We start from the raw sequence: 22,746 nt of genomic DNA on the forward strand, positions 1-22,746 counted from the left end.
GGGATATGCTAGAAAACCTAGAATATCCCCTCCAAAATTGTCCACCACCCATGTGGAGGGTTCTGGAGCATTTTGTTTAGGGTGTGTATGGGGCGGTTTGGTTCGGTTATTGGTCAAAACCGAACCATAACCATTATGATTGGTTAATGCATTTTTGTAACCATTAGGTATGGTTAGTATTGGTTATGGTTAATGGTTTTTGTCGGTTAACGGTTTTGGTTAATGGTTAATATTGGTTAACCATAATGTTCAAAATAATATAAATGACGAAAGTATAGTAGCATAAAAAATGAAAACAGAATACAAAAAGTCATCGGTACCAATGTTTGTAACCTAGCTTATAATAATATAATAAAATGTGTATCTTTGATACTCATTGTGAGATAACATATAGTCATATTTAAAATTAAAAACATTTAATAAAAAGTATAAAACAAAAAAATAATCGACATTAATAACTTCACATATTAATAATCGATATTAACATCAAAATAAAGCCAAACATTCATACACGTTCAATGTGATTAAATAAAAAAACTATAAAATAAAATAGCTAAACATTTATATTACGTGTTATCTTGATTAAAATAACAATCACTCATATACATTGAATGTGATTAAGTCAAAAATAGTAAATAAAAAAAGAGAATTAAAAAAATACACTCTTAATATATCACAAAGTGAAGAAGAACAAAAAACTTAACTTACCTAGAAGTTTTGATTATAAATTAAAAAAACCTTAGAATAGAACAATAAAGTCAAAACAATCTTTGATTAGGATTAACGGTGTGAAAATTCTCCGATTAGGATTATAAGTGTGAAGATTAAACTAATTGTGAATAATCTTTACAAATTATAGAATTAGTCGATTAAGAATTATAGCATTAATCAATAATCTAACTCAATGCATGAGTGGAAAAGTGTGTGTGTCTGCATGATCTGCGTGATCATCCTTTGATGATTTGATTGCGCGTTCGTCTCTTGATAAGTGAGGATTAATAAATTATATTTTGAAATTTTAATGGGTCTTAAATAAGTTTGACAATATTTTTTTATATATAATCCATAATTTTTATGTAGTAAAATATAAAGTTAGCGGTTCGGTTAATAATCGTTCGGTTAACCTATAAACCCATAACCGAACCATTTGTTATGGGTTAACAAAAACTAGAAACCGAACCAACGGTTTTTAAAACGGTTCGGTTATTATGGTTCGGTTATATCGGTTAATTTGGTTATGGTTCGGTTTTTCGGTTATTATGCTCACCCCTAGTTTAGCTATCGAACAATTATACTTTAGACCCTATACTTTTAATTAATCTATTTATTCCCAAAACTAATTCTGGCAATTTTTGATTAATTATTAATTCAATAATATTGTTTCTAATTAACATATTATTTTCATAATACATTAAAAAAAATTTATATTAATTTATTAATCACATAATAAATTAATCTCGCCCTCTAAAAGTCATCATGTCCAATTGCTAGTTTTGACGGCAACCCAAAAGGATTGTGCTACTATCAATTCAAGTATATACCAATTATATTTATGAGCTTAGACACCTAGTCCAATACTTTATCAATTAAGTCAATTTGTAACATCCAAAAATTTTATGCCAAATTTAAACTTTTTAAATCATAAATAAAACCAAATAACATTGTTTACAAAATGTTTTCAAATCATTTTCCATCAGAGTGTCCCAAAAATCATAACATAAGGATGAGGAGTGGTACGGTCACGCCTTCACCTTTCCATGATCTCCTGAAGTACCTGAAACAATAAACTGAAAACTATAAGCCCGAGGGCTTAGTGAGCTACCCCCAAAATATCAAAACCACACTGACAATACCATACCAGGAATAATCAATCAATCAACATGCATACTGGGCCATCGGCCTGACTGGACCGCCCTACGGGGCCTACAGTCTATCTAAATCTATCCCGAGCCTTCGACATGACTGGTCCGCCACATGGGCCTACAGTCTCCCCGGACCGATCATAGGGTATATTGGCCTTCAGCACAAAGCAGGACCGCCTTAAACCAACCACAAGCAAATAACCATGTGTGCATACTATCATATACTGGCATATACAAACATCAAACATATCTATCTCACTGATCAGCAATCATAGAATTCTCTTGTAACTAGAGTACCGACCTAGCATGTCACTAACATACCAATCCCTACGGATCATAAAAGCATAACATACTGTCTACCCTGATTCCGATCTAACAGATCATAACCACACGTCGCATACCATAACAATAACAATTAAAGGGCTGGCCTTGGTGCCGTAGACCCTATCGATACAGTGAGGATAACTCACCTTGCAGATGTCGACTCGAAAAGTAAACTCCAAATGTCGAATCACTTGACACAGGTCCACCACCTATTATCATAGTACAACATACTCATAACTCCTTAACCTTATAAGATACTCCATAACCCACTATTCAACCCCTGGTCAAAGTCAAAGTCCTCAGTCAAGGTCAACAGTCCAGGTTGACCTTAACTCATCCAGTACCCTCGGCTACTCGCCATGTTCCTTGAAGCACTTTCCAACTCGCTGGGTCATCGGGGTGACTCTTCGAGTTCCTTCAATTCTCGATTAAACTTTAAGGCCACCAGTCGAGTTTTCCTCCTTGCAACTCGACGGATACACACACATACATATCCTAGAGAAAACTCATCCGAGTCACCGAGTTGTTCTTCAACTCGTCGAGTTTATGGAAATCTTCATCGGACTCGCCGAGTTGTTCATCCAACTCGTCGAGTTCACGACCATCTTCATGTGACTCGCCGAGTCAACCTTGCGACTCGCCGAGTCTATTTAGTCCTTTTTCCATACAAACTTATTTTGAGCCATGCAGCAGCTCCAAATCACAGATCCAAGCTTCTAGGGCATGCTTATCACGTAAAGTTGCAAACTTTACGTGCATGCATGGCTATAAAGGCTCTAAATGCCTATTTTAAGTTCTTAATAGAACTTCATGCTCAAGAGGGACCTTAATCATGACCAAAACTGAAACTTTATGCTTCTAGAATCCAAGGAGGGTCTAGATCTGAAGTTACAACCTCAGATCTAGCCCGTAGCTCATCTTTCCAACTTATTATCTCACCAAAAACCCTAAAACTCAACCAATAGAAGAGATTTACAAGGAAAAGGCGATGTGGTTACCTCCAAAAGATGATAACTGAGATAAGAGTTGATTCCCACACTCTACTTGCTCCAATCTCCTTCTCCTTTAAGCCTTATCCCTCCAAAGATCCTCTTTTCAAGCTTCAAACACATAATTGGCACACACACACGTATTAGAGTTTAAGGGGCTCTCAAATACTGCAAAGAGGCCAAAGGAGGCTGAGGCTCCTTTAAATAGAGGTGGAAACCCGAGATTTAGGGCTTCATCTGCCAGTTCCTACTCATCGAATCCCAATATGGACTTGTCGAGTAGCTCACTTAACACGCGATCCCACCTCGCTGCTACTAGACAAGTAGGTCAACCAACTCGTCGAGTAGAGCTTAACCCAATAAATCTTATTTAAACAATACCTGAGAATCGGAGCGTTACAACTCTTCCCCACTTGAACTAGACTTTGCCCTCGAAGTCTGCTGGAATAAACAATGTCGGGTAATGCTCGCGCATCTCCGCCTCCGGCTCCGATGTCCACTCGGCTCCCTTCCGACGTTCCCACTGTACCTTTACTAAAGGTATTTCCTTGTTCCGTATAATCTTCTTCTTCCTTTCCAAAATAGCCACATGCCTCTCCACATAGTTCAAGCGCTCATCGACCTGAATGTCATCCAATAATACCACTGCCTCCTGGTCCATAATGCATTTTCGCAATTGCGAAACATGAAATGTGCTGTGGATCTGGCTAAGCGCCTCCGGAAGCTCTAGCCTATAAGCCACCCTGCCAACCCTGGCAATAATCCTAAATGGCCTAATGTAATGGGGACCCAATTTTCCCCTCTTCCTGAAGCGGATCACACCCTTCCAAGGTGAGACCTTCAGAAGAGCCATGTAACCCACCTGAAATTCCAGCTCAGATCGGCATCGGTCGGCATAAATTTTCTGCCGACTCTAAGCGGTCTGCAGTCACTGTCTAATCTGTTGTATCATCTCGGTAGTTTGCAGAACTACCTCTGTCCGACCCATCACCCTATTCCTAACCTCACCCCAGCAGACTGCGGTCCTACACTTCTGCCCATATCACAGCTCGAAAGGTGGGGGCGACAATACTGGAATGATAGTTGTTTTTGTAGGCGAATTCAGCAAGCGGTAGGTAGGAATCCCAACTCCCACCGAAATCAATGACGCACACCCTCAACATGTCCTCGAGGGTCTGAATGGTCCACTCACTCTTCCTATCAGTGTGCGGATAGAACGTCGTGCTAAAATGCAGTCTCGTACCCAGTTCCTTGTGGAACTTCTATCAAAAACAGGAAGTAAGCCTGACATCTCGATCGGAATTGATAGAAACTAGAACCCCATGGTGAGAGACAATCTCTCTGACGTACAGGTCGGCCAACTTCTCTACCGACGAGCTCTCCCGTATGGCTAGGAAATGGGCACTCTTGGTCAATCGATCCACGATGACCTATATAGCATCGAACCCCCTTGCCGTCTTCGGAAACTTTGTGATGCAATCCATTGCGATCCTTTCCTATTTCCACATGGGAATATCCAGAGGCTGCAGCTTACCATGCAGCCTCTGATGCTCGTCCTTGACCATCCTACAGGTCAAGCACCTCTCAACAAACCAAGCGATATCTCGCTTCATACCAGGCCACCAATAACTCGAACTCAAATCACGGTACATCTTAGTGGCTCCCAGGTGAATCGAAAAACGAGAGTTATGAGCTTTCTCCATCACTGTCTGTCGGACCCCTCTGAACATCAGAACCCAAACCCAACCGTAACGGGTCAACAATCTCTGGCTATCATGAAAAAACCGGGCGCTTTCTCCCTTAATCCTCTCCAACTTCCAGTTCTCTGGTCTCATACCCTCAATTTGAGCATCCCTGACCAAACTTACCAGCGGGGAATCCACCGCTATCCTCATACACCTGGTTGGGGTCGAGGACCCCGCTGACTTGTGGCTCAGAGCATCCGTAACCACGTTCGCTTTACCAGGATGGTAAAGGATCTCACAATCATAGTTCTTGACCACATCTAGCCACCTACACTGCCTCATGTTCAGGTTCGGCTGATCCATGATATGTCTTAAACTCTTGTGATCTGTGTATATAGTACAACGGACCCCATACAGATAGTGCCTCCAAATCTTGAGAATGAAAACCACCACTCCCAACTCAAGATCGTGCGTAGGGTATCTCATCTCATGCGGCTTCAGCTGTCGCGATGCGTAGGCTATCTCTCATCCCCTCTGCATGAGGACTGCCCCCAAGCATGTGATGGACGCATCACAAAATACCACAAAATCCTCAACTCCCTCGGGGAGTGTCAACATCGGCGCCTCGCATAAACATTGTCAAAGGGTCTCAAATGTCGTTTGCTACTCAAGGCCCCACCGGAAATCCACCCCCTTCCTCATTAGAAGAGTGAGGGGTACGTCAATCTTAGAGAAATCACGAATGAATCTCCGATAACACCCTGCTAAACCCAAGAAACTCCTGATGTCTGAGGGAGATTTCGGAGTCTCCCACTGCATAACCACCTCCACCTTAGCCGGATTGACCAAAATCCCCACCTGGTTAATGAGATGTCCGAGGAACTGGACCTCTCGTAACCAAAACTTGCATTTTGAGAACTTGGCATACAGCCGTTCTCGCCTTAGAACCTCCAGCAGCTCCCTAAGATTCTCCTCATGCTACTCTCGAGTATTGGAATACACCAAGATATCATCTATGAACACAACGACTGAGCGATCGAGCATCGGTTTGCAGACTCGGTTCATCAGATCCATGAACACCGCTGGCGCGTTGGTGAGCCCAAACGGCATCACCACGAACTCGTAATGACCATAACGAGTTCAAAACGTGGTCTTCTCCACGTCCTCCCTCCTCACCCTGACCGGGTGATATCCTGATCTCAAATAAATATTGGAAAACCAAGATGCACCGTGCAGCTGATCGAAAAGATCATCTATCCTCGGGAGTGGGTAACAGTTCTTCACCATTAACTTGTTCAGCTCCTTATAGTCAATTCACATCCTATGCGAACCATCCTTCTTCCTGACGAAAAGGATCGGTGCTCCCCAGGGTGAACTACTCGGATGAATAAACTGCATACCCAGCAGTTCCTGCAACTGAGATGAACACTCCTGCATCTCTGGCAGTGCCCGTCGGTACGACGCCTTAGTGATAGGGGCCACACCCGACACTAGATCAATCCTGAACTCAACCTGCCTCTCTGGAGGAACTCCAAGTAACTCCTCCAGAAACACGTCAGCAAACTCTCTGATCACGGGAACCTCTGAAACTGAGGGTTGCTCCCTAACCCGCGTATCTACCACGCATGCTAAATAACCGGCACACCTGTGCTGAATATATTGTCGAGCCATGGCTACCGAACAAAACCCTGATCCCAACCAGGTGCCCTCACCATATACTACAAGTTCTCCCCCACTTAGGGTTCGAACCACCACCCGCTGTCCTTCACAGTCGATCATGGCGCCAAAACGGCTAAGCTAATCCATCCTACAATCACGCACACTTCCCCCAGGGGGATACGAATCAAATCTATTAGGAAGGACACCCCGAAAATCTCCAACTAGCATCCCCGGTAGATCGATGAACCAGAAACCCCGTGCTCGTTGGCGATTGAAACTCGCAACGGACACTTAAGATCATCTATCGGCACACTGAACCCTCTAGAGAAGGTCTAAGATACAAACGACCGACTCGCCCCCGAGTCAAATAATACCGAGCAAAGAATTTACTAAAAATGTACCTAATCACAGGTACAATCAATAAGCATAACACAAATACAATAACTGAGATAGAGAATAGAACTGTACCAGCAACCACATCTGGTGCTGCCTTGGCCTCCTTGACCATGAGCTGGAAGGCACGACCCTGAGCCTTTGGAGGCTCCACATTGACTAGCCTCCCATCTCCTATCCTCACAGTAGCAGGCGCGGAACCCTGCGCTGGCTTGGCGGCGAGCTGCGGACAGTTGGCCTTCACATGACCAACCTGATGACAATGGTAACAAATCCTCATATCTGTTGGATGGGCGTACTGACGGCACTCCATGGCATAGTGCCCCTCCTTGCCACATTTGTGGCACCCACCTCCTGCTCGAAAAAACCCCCGAATGAGCCTTGCCACACTTTCCACAAGTACGGCTCTGATGACCCTCAGACCGTGTATCAGCGGTCTTAGACCGCTTAGGCATCGGCTGGGCTGTGCTGGTGCTTGATGTTGCTCCTTCAGCTGCAGCTCTATCTCCAACTCACGCCGCCTCGCGGTTTCCTGAAGGTCCAGGAGGGTATCACAACGTTGTGTAGCCACAAAATGCCGTATACCCGTCTTGAGCATACCCAGATAACGAGTCATCTGAGACTACTCTGATGCGAACTCCGGGCAAAACATAGCCCTCTCAGTGAACATCTGGGTGATCTCCATCACAGACTCCCCATCCTGTCTCAATGTCAAAAACTCCTGAGCAATCCGCTCCCGTTCCACGTGCGGAATGTAGCGGGTGTGAAACATATCCCGGAACTGCTCCCAAGTAATAGTAGCTTGCAGATCATCAGAATATGAACTTGTCGTCAATCTCCACCAGTCCTTTGCCCCGAGCCTATGCAGGTTCAGTGCACACCTGACCTTCTGGTTAGCAGGACATGAGCACGTGAAGAAACAACCCTCCATGTCAGATAACCACCGCATAGCCCTGATCGCATCCTGTGTACCATCAAATGTCGAGGGCTTTGTATCATCGAAGTCCTGGTACTGGAAAACCCTGTCGGCTCCTCCTCCAAACACCCCGCCGCAGTTACAGCCAAAGTGGCTACAGCGGCAGCTGTCTCTGCTAGAGCTGCATATCACTCATCAAAGTACTCAACCATTGTGGTCTTAATTGACCTAAACATCTCTGGCAGCTGCGCTCGGAACGCAGCAGCAATCTCGTAGTGCATGATCTCCCGGATCCTGGCATCCAACTCCTCGGTCCCTATCTGAACCACGGGCTCAGGTGCTACCGACACCTCCAACCCTCCGTCTTCCGACCCCGATCCTGATCCGGATCGTGATCTGGATCCCGAAGCAACACGTCTCGTCACCACCATACTGAAATATATATACAAGTCATCAGATAAATAACATAATGTCGAAAGACCAAAACCCAAAACTCTAGGGGTTGTGATTTCCTTGCTACACGTATGGATCATGTGCTTTCAGTAGTACGTGCCCATACTACCTTCCACACCTACCCATATTTGTCTCAAGTATCACCACAACGCCCTAACAATATCATCAACATAGAATTGCGCCCAACCCTCACTTCTAGAGGAATATCAACTGTCTTGCATCTAGTCTCACCACTTCTCATGACTCATACATCCATGAAACTTCCATCATCCCCTGCAGCGCTAGTGCATGCTAGCTGCACATAACGCTGGACCCAATAGACTTTCGAATATCCAATCCTACCCGAAGGCTGAATCAACATTCTCAGGCTATAAGGTATTTATTATGCACAACCGTGATGCATACACTAAACATCTACAGTTATGATGTCATATCCACATACAAGAAACCCTAGGCTAATAGACATCATATAATCAGGAAAATCTATCATGTGATTCCCGAAGATCCCTAGCCTAGCACTAGCATGCTGTTCTAACATATCAGAATATCAAATAACTGTATGCTATTTTGGGGTTTACTTACAGGCTCCGATTGATCGTAGCCTCTGCACCCCCATCCTTTATTTTGAAAACCATTTTAAAAACTTACTTTCCAAAAATCTCCTTGATTTGAGACTGCACGAGTGTTCCTCCAATTCACTCAAACTAAGGCTCTGATACCAACTTGTAACATCCAAAAATTTTATGCCAAATTTAAACTTTTTAAATCATAAATAAAACCAAATAACATTGTTTACAAAATGTTTTCAAATCATTTTCCATCAGAGTGTCCCAAAAATCATAACATAAGGATGAGGAGTGGTACGGTCACGCCTTCACCTTTCCATGATCTCCTGAAGTACTTGAAACAATAAACTGAAAACTGTAAGCCCGAGGGCTTAGTGAGCTACACCCAAAATACCAAAACCACACTGACAATACCATACTAGGAATAATCAATCAATCAACATGCATACTGGGCCATCGGCCTAAATGGACCGCCCTACGGGGCCTACAGTCTATCTAAATCTATCCCGAGCCTTCGGCATGACTAGTCCGCCACATGGGCCTACAGTCTCACCGGACCGCTCATAGGGTATATTGGCCTTCAGCACAAAGCAGGACCGCCTCAACCCAACCACAAGCAAATAACCATGTGCGCATACTATCATATACTGGCATATAGAAACATCAAACATATCTATCTCACTGATCATCAATCATAGAATTCTCTTGTAACTAGAGTACCGACCTAGCATGTCACTAACATACCAATCCCTACGGATCATAAAAGCATAACATACTGTCTACCATGATTCCGATCTAACAGATCATAACTGATGGGTTTTGAGCATTCTAACACTTCCTAAGTGTACATGCAACCCTAATAACCTTGGATCTATGTTTGTCTAATTATCATGCAAAGTTGAATTCCAAGGTTATATTCCTATCTAGCATTCATGGGGAACAATTTTAACATAAAGTATAGATAGAATAACTTACCTTGTTGTTGTTTGTGTTCCTTGAAACCTTGTGAGCCTAGCACCCCAAGTGTGATGCCTCAAATGCTTCACACAACACCAAATGCTCTTGGAAGAACTTATGAGAGAACACACACTTCTTCAAAATCGGCCAAGCCCTCTTATTTCTTAGTGTAGCCAACTTTGGGTGGAGAACATGTTACTTATATAGTGTTGACACATCTAGGGTTAAACCCTAATGTGTCATGACTCTTCATTTCCATGACCCATGGGTTTGTAACTCCCATGGAGCATCCATGGAGCATCCTATGGGTGGAACCCAACTTGATAGTCCATGGAGCCTTTTAGCCCACTATACAAGATATGGATGATTTACATAATCAACCCATATATTTAATTAGTTATCTTTTGATCACATAATTAATTCTAAATTAATTCTTGATCAAACTAATCAAATAATATTATTAATATATTAGAACTTATAATATATAAATAATCTCCAAGTGTTATTTCTCTCATTTCGTCTATCCAATTGCATGGTGCCATGCAACCCAAATGGACCATGCCGGGTCGGGTCAAGTACATACCAGAAATAGTTATGGACTTAGACATCTTATCCAACAGTCTCCCACTTGGATAAGTCTAATAACTATTACTGCAAGTATGACTTTAGGAACCGATCGGCAATCGTAGCTCTTTACAAGGTTTCTCGAAACTGAGAAGACGATGGTACACCATTTAAGATAAGTGATCATATAATCCTCTGTTCTAGATATCAGTCGGACAAATACATGGAACAATGTCTTACTTATTGTCCAACAATTTGTTTCCCGATTTCCGATTTGTTTGACAAAGAACTTCATTGAACACATCAATTTAGTTCTGACCGGGCCCGGTACATAGGTCAAAACAAAATCATCGAGGGGCCCAGATATCAGCTTCTACTCCAAGAAGGAACAGATAAACTTCGACTCATATGTTTGTTCTACTACTCATTGAATTACACATAAGAGCGCGATTTTATAACATCAAGTTACCAATGCGTTTTTCGTACAATCAATGCATAACCAACTTGTAAGTAACAAATCATATCTCTAGGTTTAAAGACTTATATGATATTACCGTCTCACGATCACTCGAGATAGAATTCCATGAAGTGATTCCAGTGAGCGTGGGTTGAGTCCAATGCTCAGAACTTATGAGCACTCATGATTGTTGTAGCCTTGTCCAAGACCTCTACAACCAAACATGACAGTCTTGATTCATACCTACTTCCGACATATGACCGACTGTGGAGGTTTGAATAATATGTTATACCAAACAAAATTATTCTGGAAGTCAAAACATGCAAAAGAAATATAGTAAACGATTGACAAGAGATAGCAACACTTTACTCACAAATAAAACACTTTTATTCATCATCAAATGTCAATTACACTTTACAAATTTCGAGGTTATCTAACTACTAAATCTAATATCATCCTTCAGCCCTATGCTCCGAGCATGCTGGAGATGCTTAACCCGAGTCAGTCCCTTCGTGAGGGGATCTGCCGGATTCTCATATGATGATACCCTCTTTGCCACGAGGAGTCCTTCTTCGATCCGATGTCTGATGAAATGGTATTTTCTGTCGATGTGTCTGGATCTCCCGTGATCCTTCCTTGGCTAAGGCAACAGCACTTTCACTATCACAGAAAATTTCCATTGGCTCTTTAATAGCTGGTACAACTCCAAGGTCTCCAATGAAGTTCCTCAGCCATAACGCCTCCTTTGCTGCCTCGCTAGCTGCAATATACTCTGATTCACAAGTAGAATCTGCCACTGTCTCTTGCTTGAAACTCTTCCAAGAAATTGCTCCTGCATTTAGGGTAAAGACCCAGCCCGACTGAGAGCGGAAGTTATCCCTATCAGTCTGGAAGCTAGCATCACTATACCCTACAACTCTCAAGTCATGACTCCCACCGAGGGTAAGGACCCAGTCCTTAGTCCTTCGTAGGTACTTGAGAATATTCTTTACCGCAGTCCAGTGTGCCTTGCCAGGGTTCCCCTGAAACCTGCTAACCATGCTCAGGGCAAAGGCTACATCAGGTCGAGTACACGTCATAGCATACATGATCGAACCTACAGCCGAAGCATAAGGTACTCGACTCATTTCTGCTATCTCAGCCTCAGTGCTAGGGCTTTGTGTCTTACTCAACTTGCCATTACTCTGGATGGGTAACTCTCCTTTCTTGGAGTCTTGCATTCTGAATCTCTTCAGAACCTTCTCCAAGTAGGTACTTTGACTAAGTCCAATTAGTCTTTTACTCCGATCTCTCAAGATCCTTATCCCCAAAATATAGGCAGCTTCACCAAGGTCCTTCATAGCGAAACACTTTCCAAGCCAGGATTTTACTTCCTGCAGGGTTGGAACGTCGTTTCCTATGAGTAGTATGTCATCCACATACAATACCAAAAAGCTAACTATACTCCCACTAGCCTTGACATATACACAAGATTCATCTTCACTCCTAGAAAAGCCAAATTCCTTGACCTTTTCATCAAAGCAAAGATTCCATCTGCGAGGTGCTTGCTTTAATCCATAAATGGATTTCTCAAGCTTACACACTCTATTAGGGTACTTGTTGCTGACAAAACCCTCTGGCTGACTCATGTAAACATCTTCAGCCAACTTTCCATTAAGGAAAGCGGTTTTGACATCCATTTGCCAAATTTCATAGTCATGAAATGCGGCTATGGCTAACAGAACCCGAATAGACTTAATCTTGGCTACCGGAGAAAAGGTCTCATCATAATCCACTCTAGGAATTTGAGAGAAGCCCTTTGCAACCAGTCTAGCCTTATAAGTGTGTACTTTACCATCCATTTCGGTCTTCTTCTTGAAGACCCATTTGCACCCTACAGTCTTTCGACCTGGTACATTCTCAACCAAGTTCCAAACTTGATTGTCATACATGGATTGTATCTCGCTATCCATAGCCTCTTTCCATTTAGCAGACTCGGGGCCTGCCATGGCTTCCTCGTAGCTGTTAGGGTCATCTTGACTTACTAGTGTCCCATCACTAATAAGTTTCTCACCTTCTGCAGTAATATGGAATCCATAGTAATGCTCAGGTGCACTCTTAACTCTCGTGGAATGCCTCAGAGGTACAGATTCGTCAATTGGCTCAACAAGAGTTTCCTCCTCAAGTTGAGGGCTAGAGTTTGAAGTTCCTTCACCACTTGATTCTTGAATTTCTTCAAGATCAACTTGCCTCCCACTGTCTCCTTGGCTTATAAACTCTCTTTCTCGAAAGACTCCTCTTCTTGCTACAAAGACCACATTGTCACTAGGTCTGTAGAAGAGGTAACCAAAGGATTGCTATGGGTAGCCGATGAAAATACACCTCTCACTTCGGGGTTCGAGCTTATCATGAGTCTCGTGTCTCACGAAAGCCTCGCAACCCCAAATCTTGATGTGGTCTAGTTTAGGTACTTTACCAGTCCACATCTCGTGAGGAGTTTTGGCAACTTTCTTTGTAGGGACTAGATTAAGGATATGGACGGCAGTCTCTAAGGCATACCCCCAGAATGAGATTGGTAGCGAAGCTCGACTCATCATGGAACGAACCATGTCCAACAAGGTTCGATTACGCCTCTCAGCCACACCATTCAACTGCGGTGTCCTGGGAGGTGTCAATTGTGAGACAATCCCACATTCCCTTAGATAGTCGAGGAACTCTGAACTAAGATACTCACCACCCCGATCGGATCGAAGCATCTTAATGTTCCTGCCCAATTGATTCTCGACTTCCTGTTTAAATTCCTTAAACTTCTCGAAAGTCTCTGACTTATGCTTGATTAAGTAGACATATCCATATCTACTGCAATCATCAGTAAAAGTCAAATAATAACGATTAGCATCCCTTGTGGCATGTTTGAATGGTCCACACACATTCGTGTGTATAAGGTCCAACAAACCTTCACCCCTTTCACACGAGCCTGTGAAGGGTGACTTTGTCATTTTTCCAAGTAAGCATGATTCGCAACTATCATTTGACTTTAGGTCAAACGACTCCAAGACTCCATCCTTTTGGAGTTGGCCTATGCGTTTCTTGCTTATATGTCCAAGACGACAATGTCATAATGATGCTTTATCCAAGTTATTATTATTAGTAGAATCAATACACAAAACATTATTTCCTAAGTTATCTACAACAGACACAGCTTCATACACACCATCACAAGGTAATGCTTTAAAATAAAGAACATTATTAAAGAAAGCATCAATAGAACCAACTTCATTATTAAACGAAAAGGTAAACCCTTGTTTGTACAAAGCATGAAAGGAAATAATATTTCTTGCCATTCCTGGCGAGTAACAACACTTATTCAAATCTAAACTAAACCCACTACTTAGCGATAAAGTATAAACTCCAATCTTGGTGACAGGTGTAACTTTCCTATCCCCCATGATTAAGTTTATTCTTCCTTGCTCCACATTCTCACTTCTTCCTAGTCCCTGCAAGTCACAACAAATATGAATACCGCAACCGGTATCAAGGACCCAAGATTTCGAATGGGGTGAGTTATTAGAAATGATAGTGTAAATACCTGCATGGTTGGGTTTGACTTTCCCATCCTTCACATCCTGCTGGTACTTTGGGCAGTTCCACTTCCAATGAGCTTTTTCATGGCAATAGAAGCATTCAGCCTCTTTTGGGTCAGAAGAAGGAGTAATGAAACCTTTCTTGGTTCCACTTGAAGAAGAGCCATCAAGGGTCCGAGCCTTGGTACCCTTCGAAGATCTCTTTCTCTTCCTCCCTCGAATTTGCCCGATTGCCAAGACCGGAGTTGAGTCTGGAGTAGGAATGATAGCAACCGACTTCCCCTTAAGACCTGTTTCTGTGGTCTTGAGAAGTCCCTGAAGTTTGCTGAGGGTGACCTCTTCCTTGTTCATGTGATATGTCATGCGGAATTGATCATAGCATGATGGTAAGGAGTGCAAAATGATATCTATTGCAAGCTCCTCAGGGAAGTTCACATTGAGCTTCAGCAAACGATCCACATACCTTTGCATTTTCTGCATGTGGCTCGTGACGGACTCTCCGTCCTTCATCATGGTTGTTATCATGGAGCAGATGACTTCGTACCTCTCTTGTCGTGTACTTTGATGGTATCTTTCCATCAAATCTTGGTGCATTTCATAAGGGTAGAAATCTTCATAAGACTTTTGGAGTTCAGCTGTCATGGTGGCCAACATGATGCAAGCCACCTTGGTTGCATCTCTTTCATGAGTATGAAAGTCAGCGATCTCCTGTGGAGTTGCAGTGGACTCATCAATTTCCTTAAGCTCCTTGTCAAGGACATATTCTTTGTCCTCGTAGCGGGTAATCATCCTGATGTTTCTGATCCATTTATTGAAGTTGGATCCATCAAAGGTGACTTTCCCACACAAACTCATAAGAGTAAAGGAGCCATTAGGATTCGAGCCAGAAGCATTATTTGAAGACATCTGAAAGAGAAGGACAAGTTTAGTTTAGATTTAAGAGAGTCCTTAATAAAACACCCAAATGTAATATTAAGGCTAGGATCCAATCACAATATAATATAACTTAGAAGAGGTATGCCGTAATCTAAGCTATACCATATTTGAAAGGTAGGTGAATGACGATTCACCAATTTCCACCACGAAAACCGAAATATTAGATATTTAGTTTTTATTGGTTTTAGAAATTCCTAGATTCTTTGAGATCCAATGAACTTTTCAAAGGCATGTTTCAATCTCGAGAGTGCCCTCCATGTTTTGTGACTGGGATGCCGAGGATCACAAAACGAGGTGTGAAGTAACCATGCAAATCACTTGGTACCCTTAAAGTTTATCACTCAATCGATGTGCCGGTAAACCACACACGCTCCACCGATACTATAATAAACCTTAAGTCACCCTTTACCTACCTTGTTAAGTCCAAGTTAGTGTGCCGGTTAACTACACACGCTCCACCAACGACTTAGACAAAGTGTAAAGTGTAATTTCATGGATTAGCACCTTATTCACATTTTTCCTAAAGTAACTAAGATTGGGAATTTAATAAACATTTAGTTACTTTATTATATTCATCATACTTTGAATGAGAATTTATAAGTCCTTGTCTTACCCGTTCGGCTAACGACCCTCCACCAGTCAAGCAAGCGGTGGGTGAGAATATACACCCATTAAGTCACCATTTTATAGGCAACAACCTTATACCCACCTTATAGACCAGCTTCGTGAATGAGGCGTACTAGCGGTAAGACGACTTTATTCTTATACATATATATAATTATTAAATCATCATAATATAAGTATAAGGGTTGAATTTTAACTTTTAAAATTCTAGGGGTTGGAACTTAAAGTTTTAACTTAACTTTACTTGTTCCAAAACTTGAGGGCAAGTTTTGTAACTTTCAAAACTTTTCATTTCTTGTAACTTATGAGTTTAATAGAGTAATAAAATGAAGACTCTTCATTTTTCTAACTCTTGTGTTCTTTTAATGGTTTTAACTCAAGTGTGACTCTTGGTTTTCCATAACTTAAGTATAAGTTATGGACTCCATTAAAACACATTATAATCAAGAATTAATCTACCAAGTAGGTTACAAATAATTCCTATGATCATCTAAAACATCATAAGAACAAGAACATGAATATGAACACAATAAAAAATTACATTTAAAACTTTGTAATTTTTGATGACTAGTTGTTGTAAATGAATTAGCAAAGACATTACACCACCAAAAACAAGTTTTCAATTACCAAAACAGTTTAGGGTAATGTTTCTAATTCATTTCCAGCAACTAAATCGAAATTCTGCACTCAGTCGACCCTACTCGCCGAGTGCATGAACTCACTCGCCGAGTTGGTTGAAGATACTCATGAACTCGACGAGTCCCCCCTATAGACTCGACGAGTCCATTCGCAGACAGCAAGATTTCCGATTTTGTTTTCAACTTTTAAGCACAAATAAGAACAAACAAGCCTAGGCTCTGATACCACTGATGGGTTTTGAGCATTCTAACACTTCCTAAGTGTACATGCAACCCTAATAACCTTGGATCTATGTTTGTCTAATTATCATGCAAAGTTGAATTCCAAGGTTATATTCCTATCTAGCATTCATGGGGAACAATTTTAACATAAAGTATAGATAGAATAACTTACCTTGTTGTTGTTTGTGTTCCTTGAAACCTTGTGAGCCTAGCACCCCAAGTGTGATGCCTCAAATGCTTCACACAACACCAAATGCTCTTGGAAGAACTTATGAGAGAACACACACTTCTTCAAAATCGGCCAAGCCCTCTTATTTCTTAGTGTAGCCAATTTTGGGTGGAGAACATGTTACTTATATAGTGTTGACACATCTAGGGTTAAACCCTAATGTGTCATGACTCTTCATTTCCATGACCCATGGGTTTGTAACTCCCATGGAGCATCCATGGAGCATCCTATGGGTGGAACCCAACTTGATAGTCCATGGAGCCTTTTAGCCCACTATACAAGATATGGATGATTTACATAATCAACCCATATATTTAATTAGTTATCTTTTGATCACATAATTCATTCTAAATTAATTCTTGATCAAACTAATCAAATAATATTATTAATATATTAGAACTTATAATATATTAATAATCTCCAAGTGTTATTTCTCTCATTTCGTCTATCCAATTGCATGGTGCCATGCAACCCAAATGGACCATGCCGGGTCGGGTCAAGTACATACCAGAAATAGTTATGGACTTAGACATCTTATCCAACAATAACCACATGTATCATACCATAACAATAACAATTAAAGGGCTGGCCTTGGTGTCGTAGACCCCATCGATACAGTGAGGATAACTCACCTTGCAGATGTCGACTTGAAAAGTAAACTCCAACTCTCGGATCACTTGACACAGGTCCACCACCTACTATCATAGTACAACATACTCATAAGTCCTTAACCTTATAAGATACTCCATAACCCACTATTCAACCCCTGGTCAAAGTGAAAGTCCTCAGTCAAGGTCAACAGTCCATGTTGACCTTAACTCATCCAGTACCCTTGGCTACTCGCCAAGTTCCTTGAAGCACTTTCCAACTCGTTGGGTCATCGGGGTGACTCTTCAAGTTCCTTCAATTCCCGATCAAACTTTAAGGCCACCCGTCGAGTTTTCCTCCTTGCAACTCGACCGATACACACACATACATATCCTAGAGAAAACTCATCCGACTCGCTGAGTTGTTCTTCAACTCGTCGAGTTTATGGAAATCTTCATCGGACTCGCCGAGTTGTTCATCCAACTCGTCGATTTCACAGCCATCTTCATGTGACTCGCCGAGTCCATTCATTCCTTTTTCCATACAGACTTATTTTGAGCCATGCAGCGGCTCCAAATCACAGATCCAAGCTTCTAGGGCATGCTTATCACGTAAAGTTGCAAACTTTACGTGCATGCATTGCTATAAAGGCTCTAAATGCCTATTTTAAGTTCTTAATGGAACTTCATGCTCAAGATGGACCTTAATGATGACCAAAACTGAAACTTTATGCTTCTAGAATCCAATGAGGGTCCAGATCTGAAGTTACAACCTCAGATCTAGCCCATAGCTCATCTTTCCAACTTATTATCTCACCAAAAACCCTAAAACTCAACCAATAGAAGAGATTCACAAGGAAAAGGCGATGTGGTTACCTCCAAAAGATGATAACTGAGATAAGAGTTGATTCCCACACTCTACTTGCTCCAATCTCCTTCCCCTTTAAGCCTTATCCCTCCAAAGATCCTCTTTTCAAGCTTCAAACACATAATGGGCACACACACGCGTATTAGAGTTTAAGGGGCTCTCAAATACTACAAAGAGGCCAAAGGAGGCTGAGGCTCCTTTAAATAGAGGTGCAAACCCCGAGATTTAGGGTTTCATCTGCCAGCTCCTACTCGTCGAATCCCAATATGGACTTGTCGAGTAGCTCACTTAACACGCGATCCCACCTCGCTGCTACTCGACGAGTAGGTCAACCAACTCGTCGAGTAGAGCTTAACCCAATAAATCTTATTTAAACAATACTTGAGAATCGGGGCGTTACACAATATGGGGTTTCAAATTTTAGTAATTGGGGTTATGAACTTAAGGATTAAGTTGTTAATGAGTTTAGGCTATTAAGCTAGATTTCATGGCGTGACAGTTAGTGTGTCACGACACGATTTTGAGAGTAATCTTGACTATTTTGTCGTTTTGTGGATCACGACATGAACGGTCAAGGTTCACGGCGTGATTTATCATTGACCATTGACTTCGAATTTGACCACAATGTTTTTGATCAATTAACTTTTGGGTCAAACTTGGATGTTTTGAGCTTTAGATTGAGATTTAACTTGGATGATCATGAGATGGAGTGGGTACTCGAATACTTGATAGCCTAGTTTCTTCAATGGAGAGCTTATATCGCATACCAGAAAGAGTGAAAAATGGTTTTATGAACCATATGATACCCATAATATTATTGAATTTGCTAGGCAAACCATTAAGGGTGTGCATGTCAATGTTTCTTTCTTTGACCAGTTCTCCAAGCCCTTCAAGCAAATCAACCAATTTCTTTACTTTGTCACAGTAGGCATGAACCGAAAGATATCCCATAGACATGTTCTTGAGTTCAGTTTCAAGTTGCATAGTAGTGGATTCCATATTATCATAGAAAAGTAAGTGTAGATTAAGCTGCACCTTATGAGCCGTAGCCTTGGTAGAGTAGGAAGACGTGATTATACTTTGAGAGATGGATATAAAGAGCCATAGTTTTAACATGGAGTCGAGTTGCTCTCATCAATCTGATCCAAGACATCATAAACGATGCAGTGAGCTTTGAAGAGATCGCTCCAAGGCTCATAGTTGCGAGTTGAGAGACCGAGAATGAGAGGCACATATGTTTTGATATTGGAGATTCCATACGCTTTGTGAGTGGGTTTAAGAGAGTTGCTGATTTCATCCGTTCATGTTATTGATGGAGATCGATGGAGAAGAAAAGAATGAGGCAGAAAGAAGACAAAAGAAAGCGTCGACTTATGAAGGGGTCGACAAATAGAAGGTTCGACTAGGGTTTAGAGTAATAAACATGATACCATGCTAAGAGATAATTTCCCATGAATAGAGATGTATTATTGAATATGTATAAATACATACAAGGAGTACAATGAACCAATACAAAGAGGTCCAACACAAAAGAGCTAAGTAATGGGCTAGCTAATATTCTATACAATAATACAATGTGACCAACTTACTCGTTCAACACTTAAAAAATGACTTAAATGACTCGACAAATACATGTTCATTCCCTTGTATAAGGGTGTTCGTTTAGATGGATCAATTTGATCTGATTCCATAAAGTAAATCCAAATAGAGTTTGATTTTCAAAACATGGATCCAATAAAATATTTATATATTTTTCCTTAAAATGATGTTATTTTTAATGAATCCAATAAAATATTTGCTTAAAATTACCGGATACATCGTACACGGTCCATTATTCCATGTTGATGTTGTATTATTTAACTTTTCTTTAAAGCCCTTCAAATGCATTTAAATCATTTTTTTTTGTCACCGGCATGCTTAAGGACCAATTATTTTTAAAGTAAGATTCCATCTTTTTTATAGATCAGTTTTACGTCAAATAATACGAGGTTCATATATTTTATCCGTGAGCCTTGTATTAAATTTCCATCATATAACTTTTTAAGCAATTAATAAAAAACAATAGCATATTTCTATTTTTAATTTTGGCTAAAAATTTGTGTAAAATTGAAGAAAAGAAAGTAATATTTTGAGTATAAAGAAAAACAATTATTTTAGCAAATAAAGGCAAACGAATTTATTCGTGAATAGGATGGGCGTTACTTCAAATTTCGTCCAATCGTTTGCGCTTTTTCCCAAAAAGGAAATTTAGAGAAAAGAAAGAATATTAAAAGCAAAAGACAACAAAATTGTATCTATATTTGAAAAATATTTACTTTTAACTTAATATTAAATATATTTGGATAATAATAAAATACGTATAATTCCAATTAATTTCTCGAGTCTTCTGAATTTTCTATATAATGTTTATTTAAAATAATTTATCATGCATATCACATATCAAGATTAATCGGACATTAATTGTTAGGCTAGCATTTCGGATAGAGATTACTAGTATTAAAAATATTATTTGTGGTGAAAAACTATTTGAAAAGAAAAATTATCTGTTTTGGACAATACAATAAAAATGTTAATGGAATGCTTAAAAAATGGAAGAATCAATTACTTTGGCCTTTATAGTATTGTTCATATTTTTTTTTATTACACATACAGTCCCTAAAATAAAAATACTTAAACTAATCATTACATCTACACGATCATTTAAAAAATCAATAATTCCTTTTTTTTTAATAAAACAATAATTGATCTGATAATCTTCGTTGATGTTTTTGGAAACATTTGGCAGAAAATTTGGTACTTTTCTAAGGAAGTGGTTAACCAATTCCTTTTTGCTGTTTTTTATGCCTTTTAGTCGCTTTTTAAAGTAACTTTGAAAATAGTCCCTGTAATATATTATGATTGTCTAATTTAGTCCAATGATTTTAATTTTTGCATTTTTCTGTCTTCTTGAATAAAAGAGTTAAAAAAAAAGTCCATCTTGTTATAAACATAACAAAATAATTGTAACTAAGACACATATTTTGAATGTTTAAAACAAAATAATAAATAAAACTTTGTCCCTAAAAGTAAACTTCATATTAAATTTATAAACTTGGTTTTTACATTGATTTATTTGGTTTCATGCAATCATAAATTTACATATGAACTCATTGGTAACTAAAAGGGATGTATGTACCCACATGAAAGTGGGCTCCACCTCATATGATACTGATGGATGATTGATAGTGGCTTGTTACATAAGGTCTAATCGATGTTGATCAATGTTATAAGATTAAATTAGATACTTCTATTTATTATATAAAACCATCTAAATTTGACTAAATCAGACATAACATTTTACTAAAAACATATCAAACAACCCATAAAACGACCCCACTAGTCTCTCTTTTGCTGAATTAACCTTTCTATTATTGATTTTTTATATTTTTTTTAATGAAAAACCTCACTTTGGTGTCATTTTAACATAAAACAAGTCGTCATAAGTCCAAAATTACAAAAAAGAAAAATAGGAAAAATATAATAGAGAAAACAAAAAAAGCTAAGCTAGTGTATCGAAAATTACGGTTATGCCCTCACACATTGTAACAAAAATGGGTCAATAGAGTGGAGATATTCACGATTTTGCTAAATTATCTTCAATTACTTTGTAACAAAAACGGGTCAACATAGTTGGAGATGAGGACGATTTTGCCAACTAATCTTCAGACTTGAGTGATAGGAACCAAATAATAATAAAAAAAAGAGTAAATTACACGAATGGTCCCTATGATTTGGGGTAATTTGCACGTTTGGTCCTTAACTTATTTTTTTAACTCGGAAGGTCCCTACTGATTGTTTTTATTACGTGTTTGATCCCTATTTTTTGTTTTTGTTACAAGCTTGGTCCCTGTCATACCTAAAAAGACTATTATTTAAATAGGAAAAAATGATAGAGTACGTAAGGTAAGGTGAGAAAGGTGAGATTAGGTGTGTTTTTATTTAAATAAATTAAAAAATAAAGGGAAAAATAGACTTTTTATGTAAGACAGGGACCAAGCGCGTAACAAAAACAAACAGTAAGGACCTTCCGAATTAAAAAAATAAGTTAGGGACCAAACGCGCAAATTACCCTAAACTATAGGGACCATTTGTGTAATTTACTCAAAAAAAAAAAAATAGTTTGTTGGCCCATGGGCCAGGGCACAAGGGTAGTTTGGTAATTTTATTATATAGAGAAAATGAGAAATTTACAATTCAGTCCAAAGGCTTTGAAAA

Source organism: Lactuca saligna, chromosome 5 (assembly GCF_052625555.1).
Source record: "Lactuca saligna cultivar CGN05327 chromosome 5, ASM5262555v1, whole genome shotgun sequence".
Lineage (NCBI taxonomy): Eukaryota > Viridiplantae > Streptophyta > Magnoliopsida > Asterales > Asteraceae > Lactuca > Lactuca saligna.